Genomic DNA, 12,114 nt, shown 5'->3' with positions numbered 1-12,114 from the left:
AAAGATACATATTGTAATACTCTCGGGTTCGGATAGGACAGACACAAGAATTCAAGACTTGCGGAGTTAAAGCAAGTTAAAGCCTTGATTTTATAGATCACCTTTAAAAGTGGCATCTCAAAGCAAAGTAAATACCCAACACTGATCGTACCCATCTGTCATGCTAATAAAGCACCTTGAATTGAATTGAATTGAGGGAGAGAGGGGGGGAGGGGGAGCGAGAGAGCCAGGACAGACAGGCAAATAAGATACACTCCACAGACATTCACAACAGCGACATATCATAAAACGTTTGCACATATAGTTAAGTTATTACTTGGTTTTCAAAGTGCAATGAAATACAATATTGTTGTTGTTGCTGTTATTGTTGTTTTTATCCTGTAAAGCGTTTTGAGAAGTCACCTTTAAAGGCGATATATAAAAACGATGATTCTTATGGAATGTGTTCCGCCGGGGATTCAAAATTTTTTTTAAATAAAAATCCTTTGTGTAAGGATGGTATCAAAAAGTAATCCAAGTGGTGAGAAAGCTGTGCTCAATGTATTTAAGGGACTTAAAAGTAAAAGGAGATGCTTCATATTGCTTGACTAATTTTAAAAACTAAGTTATAAATGCAGACGCTCCCTCGGTGCCGCGCCGGGTGTAAATATCTAAATATACATTCGCCCCGAGCAGAGGCCGAAGAGCGCCCGGCTGGGGTGCGCGGGGAAGAGCAGGACAGGAGTGAAAGTGGTCAGGGCGGGGCTTAGGAAGGCCGCCGACCAGTGCGGCTGTCCCACAGTGAAGCGGGCGTACAGTCTGGACAGGTATCCGTTTTCCTTGTAAATAGTTCCCTGCTTCTGCACCCCTCGGTCTTACTCTCTCTCTCTTTTCTCTCTCTCTCTCTGGCGCACGGGCGGTGTGTTGGCTCGCGTTGTTGGCGGGCGGGGGCGCAGGAGAGCCGGGCTAGCAGGCGGTGACAGAGAAGAAAAATAAAGGCTTTAACTTGCTTTAACTCTGCAAGTTTGAGTTCTTGTGTCTGTCCTATCCGAACCCGAGAGTAGTACAATATGTATCTGTATAGCAGGTGGTGTACAGCTTTTTAGTATAGATTACATTTTTCTAAAACGTATTTGAAAAATAAAAACGATTACAATCTAATCCTAACACGTTTGATCCCAAAATCCCAAGAAAAATCAATCTAAACGGGGAGAAAGCTATGCTGAAAGTTTAAGATACTTAGAAGACAAAGATACTGTATCAATTTATGTTGCATTTGTCTGATTATGATTAAAAAAACACATTTGTGTACGATTAAAAAAACACATATAAAACACCCCCCCCACACGCACGCACGCAATAGAAGCAGGAAGCAAAAGCAGGGACCGTTGGCAGAAGGGAAGAAGGTGACTACTCATTGTTATCAAAAATGACTTAGATTCGATCATGTTGTGATATTTTGAAATATAAAAGTCCATTGATTGTCCATAATATCGCTATTCTATTTTTTCGAAGAAATGTTTGTTAAAAGAGAAGTCACAGCGCCAGCTGGATTTGAACACACAACCCATTGTTGGTAATCAGGCACGTAGACCAGTGGGCTACAAGGGAAGTCGCATGAAGAGAGAGGCGAAACAGCCCCACACAGCCCTGTCCCAGTACACGAATCATAATCATATCGTTATTAATTTCTTTAGATACGCGATTCCATATTATATTAGCAGAAAAGCTTAAAACTACCACTTTTTTACACGCTATTTCACATGTGAGTTAAATACTTCGATGCTTAAAATGTTTAGGGAGAAATGGAATACCGGTGTGTATTTTTTCTGTAAAGTACCGATTCCTGGAATCTGACTGGCTGACACCCTTCTGAAGTGGTTCCATAATATCTGGTATACGGAAAAGAAAGCGTCGATAAAAAAGCCTGGATTCTCATGTATCTGCTACAAGTATCTTTTAATACAGTCTTTGCTGTGCTCTTGAGGATCCTTGTGATATTTTGAGCTCTAGTTGAATGATAAGTGTCGCATTTTAAATCATTTTCGTAGTTAGAAATTATGAAACGCCCTGTTAAAAGCAAGGGAGTTTTTATGTCCGTTGCAGTAAAAGAAAATCCCTGACAAAGTAGGGCTTGGACAGATTCCAAGTGCTTGTACAAATGTGCTAAAGAAATTATACTTTGAGTATACAGCTTGTCCAAAGTCATCCATTATTAATACTATTAGTAATATCTTCGGTAAAGGCTTTGATGCATAAATATTTCTGATAAAGGTAGGTTGTGTGCTTTTGTCCAACTGAGCAATCTTGCTTTCATCAAATATACCAACTTTTTAATGACTGATGATTAACATGCTGTAATACACAGTTTAAATTTAAAAGCTCAAATGCTGTACATGAGAGGTGAAGCTTTATTGGCTCCTCCTGGCGGTTTTACAAGGTGATGCCGGATACTATCCGGCATGACGTCAAATGACGCGATTAACCCCGTGATACTGCGTGATACCGCGACACGCCCACCGAGGTATACCGCGAAATACCCCACCCGTTTGGAATGGCTGCATCTGTATATTATGTGTTTTTCATATGTAAGATATAATGACGTGTTCCCGCTTACACATTGCACGACTTTAAAAGCTAGAAAAACAGGTTTCGATTCACATTATCTGGCGAGCCTTGTTTTGTCAAAGGACAGCACAAAAAAAACAGACAATACACGGGGGGGGGAGGGCAAGCGAGAGAGAGAGATTTTTACCCCCTGTCAAAAAAAACAAGTCACCCGGGGCAGAGACTCTGGGGGGATCATTGTGTGGTACAGAGCGGAGCTCAGTCAATCCAAACAAGTACAGTAGTAAAGAGAGAAAAGTCAACAATTGATTTAAGGACGATCTGTCAAAGTGCAATGAAATACAATATTGTTGTTGTTGTTGTTATTGTTTTTATCCTGTAAAGCGTTTTGAGAAGCCACCTTTAAAGGCGATACATAAAAGCGCTGATTCTTATGGAATGTGTTTTCTTTCTTCTTTTTTTCAGCATAGAATAAACCTATTACTTGATTCTTAGGGAAGCCCGGTTCCGCCGGGGATTCAAACATTTGTTTTACTTTTTTAATCGCATATCTAAGGAAATAGCAGTATAACCTTGTTCATGCACAAACAGTGGCATGTTACATTATTAATTTGCGTGTCCCCTCTTGCCAGAAAGCTCTAAATTGCATTTTGAGTGCGGTTTTTGACTTTTTTAAAATTGCAACCCATAAATAAAGCTGATACCGTTTAGACTTTTAAAAATTTTAAACTGTATTACAGCAGCACAATGCACAATGCAACGTAAATTGCAAAACCGCACTTGGAATCTGTCCAAGCCCTACTTTGTCAGGCATTTTCTTTTACTGCAACGGACACAAAAACTCCCTTGCTTTTAACAGGGCGTTTCATAATTTCTAACTACGAAAATTATTTAAACTGCGACACTTATCATTCAACCAGAGCTCGAAATATCACAAGGATCCTCAAGAGCACAGCAAAGACTGTATTAAAAGAATCGCGTATCTAAAGAAATGAATAAGATATAATTATATTTGTGTACTGCGACAGGGCTGTGTCGGGCTGTTTCACCTCTCTCTTCATGTGACTCTATTCAAAAGCCATTTAGCAAAGAGGGGATGAGAAGAGTGACAAACTAGTATACTTTAGATCTTTTTTTCTGAACCGGGCAAAATCCGATCCGATGTTTCTCAATAACAATAATTAAAAACATTATTTTACATATCACCTTTAAAAGTGGCATCTCAAAGCAATGCAGTAGAGCATTTCATTATTTCCAACTACGAAAATGATTTAAACTGCGACACTTATCATCCAACCAGAGCTCGAAATATCACAAGGATCCTCAAGGGCACAGCAAAGACTGTATTAAAAGTACACTAGTGACAAACTAGTATACTTTAGATCTTTTTTTCTGAACCGGGGAAAATCTGATCATGTTTCTCTATAACAATAATAAAAAACATTTTACATATCACCTTAAGGACAGCACATACAACGGTTAATTGCACAATGGACCGCGCAACAAAATTTAAAATAGTCTTCTTTAGGTGTGAGGGCAAGAGTGGATCGCAGAAGGCATAATCAGCAAATTAGGAAAACAAAGAACAGGACAGGTGAGACGTGTTTCCAGAGAGCGAGTGATCAGAAAAAGGAACAGCTGTTACGCCCAGGTTTTACGCTCTCTCTGCTGAGTGAATAAAAGCATTTTATTAAAAACGCATTTGCGTTTGTAGGGGTATTTACAGATGCAGCCATTCAAAATGCGCGGGCGATACCGCATTATTTTGCGGTGCGCTGTACGCAGTCTACCGCGAGTTACCGGTAAATACCGCTAGTTACCGGAAATTCTCCTATAATACGACAAGCAAAATAATAGTATCCGGAATTTCCGCAAGGTGGAGCTAATAAAGCTCAACCTCTCATGTTTGAGCTGTCGCCATCAAAGTCTTTAACGAAGATATAACTAATAGTATTAATAACGAATGACCTTGGACAAGCTGTAAACTCAAAGTATTGCCCTGGTCCACATTCTTTTTTTCATTGACCGTCTTTGTAAAAGTAACACCACAGCATTTCGCAATCACGCATGTGTTTCCAATCATGCAAAGTACAGTAATTTTTGAGAATCGATTCACCATGCCTTTCACATGCTCATAAAAGAGATTGATTTAGGAACATAAACATATTACCATATGCAAACTGTACTGTATACAGTATGTAAATGTATATTAAATGTCTTTACTGTGCCCGTTTAAGTACTGAATATTTATATGGAATTTTACCACTGAAGGGAAATCTTAGTAGCTGAGCATAAAAAGAATAGGAGCATACTGTAACGCGTGTGAAGGCCATAAACGATATTAATTTTGGAACTTAAACATACAGTATATGGCTGGTCTCGGTACTTTAAAGAAAACATACACACCAGTATTCCATTTCTCCCTAAACATTTTAAGCATCGAAGTCTTTAAGTAATGTGATACCGGAGTCAACAAGCATACTTTTAAGAATTTGATTCAAAGGGAATATAATATGGAGTCGCGTATCTAAAGAAATTAATAACGATATAATTATATTCATGTACCGCAGCACAAGAATAGTACACGCTGTACACTGTCTGTTGATAATGTTTCTGTAGTGCTTTTTCAGCACTCTGCATGTGACCTCGCCGGTGGCGCTGTGGGTTAGTTCCTGACTCCTGCGTCACACGGTGAGTGTTGGAATCCAGCTGAAGCCATGACTTTTTTTTTTAACAAACATTTCTTTGGAAAAAATGAAACGTTTCCCTTGGTCAGAGATTAAATAAAACCTCACTCGCACCAAACAAATTTATATTTCTAAATATCACGACATGATCGAATTTAAGTCATTTTTATAACAATAGTCACCTATGCTATATTGATTTTTATATTGATTTAAATCGCGTTTTGATTTAAATCGCAAACGCAGGTTTAAATATGTGTTTTTTGATTCACAGTCAGACAAATGCAACATAAAATGATATCTTTGTCTTCTAAGTATCTTAAACAACTTTCAGCATAGCTTTCTCCCCATTTAGATTTATTTTTCTTGGGATCTTGGGATCAAACGTGGAAAGATTAGATTGTAATCGTTTTTATTTTTTAAATACATTTTATAAAAGTGTAATCTATGCTAAAAAGTTGTACACCACCTGCTATAAAGATACATATTGTAATACTCTCGGGTTCGGATAGGACAGACACAAGAACTCAAGACTTGCGGAGTTAAAGCAAGTTAAAGCCTTGATTTTATAGATCAGCTTTAAAAGTGGCATCTCAAAGCAAAGTAAATACCCAACACTGATTGTACCCATCTGTCATGCTAATAAAGCACCTTGAATTGAATTGAATTGAGGGAGAGAGGGGGGAGGGGAAGCGAGAGAGCCAGGACAGACAGGCAAATAAGATACACTCCACAGACATTCACAACAGCGACATATCATAAAACGTTTGCACATATAGTTAAGTTATTACTTGGTTTTCAAAGTGCAATGAAATACAATATTGTTGTTGTTGCTGTTATTGTTGTTTTTATCCTGTAAAGCGTTTTGAGAAGCCACCTTTGAAGGCGATATATAAAAGCGCTGATTCTTATGGAATGTGTTCCGCCAGGGATTCAAATTTTTTTTTTTTAAATAAAAATCCTTTGTGTAAGGATGGTATCAAAAAGTAATCCAAGTGGTGAGAAAGCTGTGCTCAATGTATTTAAGGGACTTAAAAGTAAAAGGAGATGCTTCATATTGCTTGACTAATTTTAAAAACTAAGTTATAAATGCAGACGCTCCCTCGGTGCCGCGCCGGGTGTGAATATCTAAATATGCATTCGCCCCGGGCAGAGGCCGAAGAGCGCCCGGCTGGGGTGCGCAGGGAAGAGCAGGACAGGAGTGAAAGTGGTCAGGGCGGGGCTTAGGAAGGCCGCCGACCAGTGCGGCTGTCCCACAGTGAAGCGGGCGTACAGTCTGGACAGGTATCCGTTTTCCTTGTAGTAATAGTTCCCTGCTTCTGCACCCCTCGGTCTTACTCTCTCTCTCTCTGGCGCACGGGCGGTGTGTTGGCTCGCGCTGTTGGCGGGCGGGGGCACGGGAGAGCCGGGCTAGCAGGCGGTGACGGAGAAGAAAAATCAAGGCTTTAACTTGCTTTAACTCCGCAAGTCTTGAGTTCTTGTGTCTGTCCTATCCGAACCCGAGAGTAGTACAATATGCATCTGTATAGCATGTGGTGTACAGCTTTTTAGTATAGATTACATTTTTCTAAAACGTATTTGAAAAATAAAAACGATTGCAATCTAAACCCAACACGTTTGATCCCAAAATCCCAAGAAAAATCAATCTAAATGGGGAGAAAGCTATGCTGAAAGTTTAAGATACTTAGAAGACAAAGATACTGTATCAATTTATGTTGCATTTGTCTGATTATGATTAAAAAAACACATATAAAACACCCCCCCCACACGCACGCAATAGAAGCAGGAAGCAAAAGCAGGGACCGTTGTCAGAAGGGAAGAAGGTGACTACTCATTGTTATCAAAAATGACTTAGATTCGATCATGTTGTGATATTTTGAAATATAAAAGTCCATTGATTGTCCATAATATCGCTATTCTATTTTTTCGAAGAAATGTTTGTTGAAAGAAAAGTCACAGCGCCAGCTGGATTTGAACACACAACCCATTGTTGGTAATCAGGCACGTAGACCAGTGGGCTACAAGTGAAGTCGCATGAAGAGAGAGGCGAATCAGCCCCACACAGCCCTGTCCCAGTACACGAATATAATCATATCGTTATTAATTTCTTTAGATACGCGATTCCATATTATATTAGCAGAAAAGCTTAAAACTACCACTTTTTTACACGCTATTTCACATGTGAGTTAAATACTTCGATGCTTAAAATGTTTAGGGAGAAATGGAATACCGGTGTGTATTTTTTCTTTAAAGTACCGATTCCTGGAATCTGACTGGCTGACACCCTTCTGAAGTGGTTCCATAATATCTGGTATACGGAAAAGAAAGCGTCGATAAAAAAGCCTGGATTCTCATGTATCTGCTACAAGTATCTTTTAATACAGTCTTTGCTGTGCTCTTGAGGATCCTTGTGATATTTTGAGCTCTAGTTGAATGATAAGTGTCGCATTTTAAATCATTTTCGTAGTTAGAAATTATGAAACGCCCTGTTAAAAGCAAGGGAGTTTTTATGTCCGTTGCAGTAAAAGAAAATGCCTGACAAAGTAGGGCTTGGACAGATTCCAAGTGCTTGTACAAATGTACAAATGCTTGTAAAAATTGTACTAAAGAAATTATACTTTGAGTTTACAGCTTGTCCAAAGTCATTATTAATACTATTAGTAATATCTTCGGTAAAGGCCTTGATGCATAAATATTTCTGATAAAGGTAGGTTGTGTACTTTTGTCCAACTGAGCAATCTTGCTTTCATAAAATATACAGGCTTTTTAATGACTGATGATTAACATGCTGTAATACACAGTTTAAATTTAAAAGCTCAAATGCTGTACATGAGAGGTTAAGCTTTATTGGCTCCTCCTGGCGGTTTTACAAGGTGATGCCGGATACTTTCCTGCATGACGTCAAATGACGCAATTAACCCCGTGATACTGCCTGATACTGCGACACGCCCACCGGGGTATACCGCGAAATACCCCACCCATTTGGAATGACTGCATCTGTATATTGTGTATTTTTCACATGTAAGATATAATGATGTGTTCCTGCTTACACATTGCACGACTTTAAAAGCTAGAAAAACAGGTTTCGATTCACATTATCTGGCGAGCCTTGTTTTGTCAAAGGACAACACAAAAAAAACAGACAATACACGGGGGGGGGAGGGCAAGCGAGAGAGAGATTTTTACCCCCTGTCAAAAAAAAACAAATCACCCGGGGCAGAGACTCTGGGGGGATCATTGTGTGGTACAGAGCGGAGCTCAGTCAATCCATACAAGTACAGTAGTAAAGAGAGAAAAGTCAACAATTGATTTAAGGACGATCTGTCAAAGTGCAATGAAATACAATATTGTTGTTGTTATTGTTGTTTTTATCCTGTAAAGCGTATTGAGAAGCCACCTTTAAAGGCGATACATAAAAGCGCTGATTCTTATGGAATGTGTTTTCTTTCTTCTTTTTTTCAGCATGGAATAAACCTATTACTTGATTCTTAGGGATGCCCGGTTCCGCCGGGGATTCAAACATTTTTTTTATCGCATATCTAAGGAAATAGCAGTATAACCTTGTTCATGCACAAACAGTGACATGTTACATTATTAATTGGGGTGTCTCCTCTTGCCAGAAAGCTCTAAATTGCATTTTGAGTGCGGTTTTTCACTTTTTTAAAATTGCAACCCATAAATAAAGCTGATACCGTTTAGACTTTTAATAATTTTAAACTGTATTACAGCAGCACAATGCACAATGCAACGTAAATTGCAAAAATGCACTTGGAATCTGTCCAAGCCCTACTTTGTCAGGCATTTTCTTTTACTGCAACGGACACAAAAACTCCCTTGCTTTTAACAGAGCGTTTCATAATTTCCAACTACAAAAATTATTTAAACTGCGACACTTATCATTCACCCAGAGCTCAAAATATCACAAGGATCCTCAAGGGCACAGCAAAGACTGTATTAAAAGAATCGCGTATCTAAAGAAATGAATAAGATATAATTATATTTGTGTACTGCGACAGGGCTGTGTCGGGCTGTTTCACCTCTCTCTTCATGTGACTCTATTCAAAAGCCATTTAGCAAAGAGGGGATGAGAAGAGTGACAAACTAGTATACTTTAGATCTTTTTTTCTGAACCGGGCAAAATCCGATCCGATGTTTCTCAATAACAATAATTAAAAACATTATTTTACATATCACCTTTAAAAGTGGCATCTCAAAGCAATGCAGTAGAGCATTTCATTATTTCCAACTACGAAAATGATTTAAACTGCGACACTTATCATCCAACCAGAGCTCGAAATATCACAAGGATCCTCAAGAGCACAGCAAAGACTGTATTAAAAGTATACTAGTGACAAACTAGTATACTTTAGATCTTTTTTTCGGAACCGGGGAAAATCTGATCATGTTTCTCTATAACAATAATAAAAAACATTATTTTACATATCACCTTTATGTGATATCACCTTAGGGACAGCACATACAAGGGTTAATTGCACAACGGACCGCGAAAAAAAAATTAAAATAGTCTTCTTTAGGTGTGAGGGTAGGAGTGGATCGCAGAAGGCATAATCAGCAAATTAGGAAAACAAAGAACAGGACAGGTGAGACGTGTTTCCAGAGAGCGAGTGATCAGAAAAAGGAACAGCTGTTACGCCCAGATTTTACGCTCTCTCTCTGCTGAATGAATAAAAGCATTTTATTAAAAACGAGTTTGCGTTTGTATGGGTATTTACAGATGCAGCCATTCAAAATGCGTGGGCGATACAGCATTATTTTGCGGTGCGCTGTACGCAGCCTACCGCGAGTTACCGGTAAATACCGCTAGTTACCGTAAATTCTCCTATAATACCGCAAGCAAAATAATAGTATCCGGAATTTCCGCAAGGTGGAGCTAATGAAGCTCAACCTCTCATGTTTGAGCTGTCGCCATCAAAGTCTTTAACGAAGATATAACTAATAGTATTAATAACGAATGACCTTGGACAAGCTGTAAACTCAAAGTATTGCCCTGGTCCACATTCTTTTTTTCATTGACCGTCTTTGTAAAAGTAACACCACAGCATTTCGCAATCACGCATGTGTTTCCAATCATGCAAAGTACAGTAATTCACCATGCCTTTCACATGCTCATAAAAGAGATTGATTTAGGAACATAAGCATATTACCGTATGCAAACTGTACTGTATACAGTATGTATATGTATATTAAATGTCTTTACTGTGCCCGTTTAAGTATTGAATATTTATATGGAATTTTACCACTGAAGGGAAATCTTAGTACCTGAGCATAAAAAGAATAGGAGCATACTGTAACGCATGTGAAGGCCATAAACGATATTAATTTTGGAACTTAAACATACAGTATATGGCTGGTCTCGGTACTTTAAAGAAAACATACACACCAGTATTCCATTTCTCCCTAAACATTTTAAGCATCGAAGTCTTTAACTAACGTGATACCGGAGTCAAGAAGCATACTTTTAGAATTTGATTAAAAGGGAATATAATATGGAAACGCGTATCTAAAGAAATGAATAACGATATAATTATATTCATGTTGCAAAAAAAACGCAACGGACATAAAAACTCCCTTGCTTTTAACAGGGCGTTTCATAATTTCCAACTACGAAAATTATTTAAACTGCGACACTTATCATTCAACCAGAGCTCAAAATATCACAAGGATCCTCAAGGGCACAGCAAAGACTATTAAAAGAATCGCGTATCTAAAGAAATGAATAAGATATAATTATATTCGTGTACTGCGACAGGGCTGTGTAGGGCTGTTTCACCTCTCTCTTCATGTGACTCGATTCAAAAGCCATTTAGCAAAGAGGGGATGAGAAGAGTGACAAACTAGTATACTTTAGATCTTTTTTTCTGAACCGGGGAAAATCCGATCATGTTTCTCTATCACAATAATTAAAAACATTATTTTACATATCACCTTTAAAAGTGGCATCTCAAAGCAATGCAGTAGAGCGTTTCATAATTTCCAACTACGAAAATTATTTAAACTGCGACACTCATCATCCAACCAGAGCTCGAAATATCACAAGGATCCTCAAGAGCACAGCAAAGACTGTATTAAAAGTATACTAGTGACAAACTAGTATACTTTAGATCTTTTTTTCTGAACCGGGGAAAATCTGATCATGTTTCTCTATAACAATAATAAAAAACATTTTACATATCACCTTTATGTGATATCACCTTATGGACAGCACATACAACGGTTAATTGCACAATGGACCGCGCAAAGAAATTTAAAATAGTCTTCTTTAGGTGTGAGGGTAGGAGTGGATCGCAGAAGGCATAATCAGCAAATTAGGAAAACAAAGAACAGGACAGGCGAGACGTGTATCCAGAGAGCGAGTGATCAGAAAAAGGAACAGCTGTTACGCCCAGGTTTTACGCTCTCTCTCTGCTGAATGAATAAAAGCATTTTATTAAAAACGCATTTGCGTTTGTAGGGGTATTTACTTTGTAATCTGTGGTTTACATCTACCGTATTGCTTTGAGATGCCACTTTTAAAGGTGATATGTAAAATAAAAGTTTTTTATTATTGTTATAGAGAAACATGATCAGATTTTCCCTGGTTCAGAAAAAAAGACGATTAAAATCTGTAATCTTTCCACTTGTAGGTCATCGGAAAATACAAGAAGTTTCTGCTTTGTGTAAGGATGGTATCAAAAAGTAATCTAAGTGGTGAGAAAGTTGTGCTCCTCAAAGCGCTTTACAGGATAAAAACAACAACAACAACAACAATAGTTAGGCTGGGCAAACGATTTTTTTACAGAAATACAAAATGAGATATAATGATGTGTTCTGGCTAAGACATTAACGAGTACAACCCCCCTCTCTGCGGGAGTGCTGGCTGTGA

General features: G+C 38.4%; 1 long non-coding RNA gene across 13 annotated transcripts in view; it reads right to left on the bottom strand.

Moving 5' to 3' along the window:
* The window catches only part of LOC148662539 (uncharacterized), a 32,800-nt gene that overhangs the window by 12,959 nt on the left and 7,727 nt on the right, over window positions 1-12,114 (bottom strand). The window lies entirely within an intron of this gene.

Source organism: Lepisosteus platostomus, chromosome 5 (genome assembly GCF_059453375.1).
Source record: "Lepisosteus platostomus isolate fLepPlt1 chromosome 5, fLepPlt1.hap1, whole genome shotgun sequence".
Lineage (NCBI taxonomy): Eukaryota > Metazoa > Chordata > Actinopteri > Semionotiformes > Lepisosteidae > Lepisosteus > Lepisosteus platostomus.
This window is presented reverse-complemented; position numbering and strand designations above follow the sequence as displayed.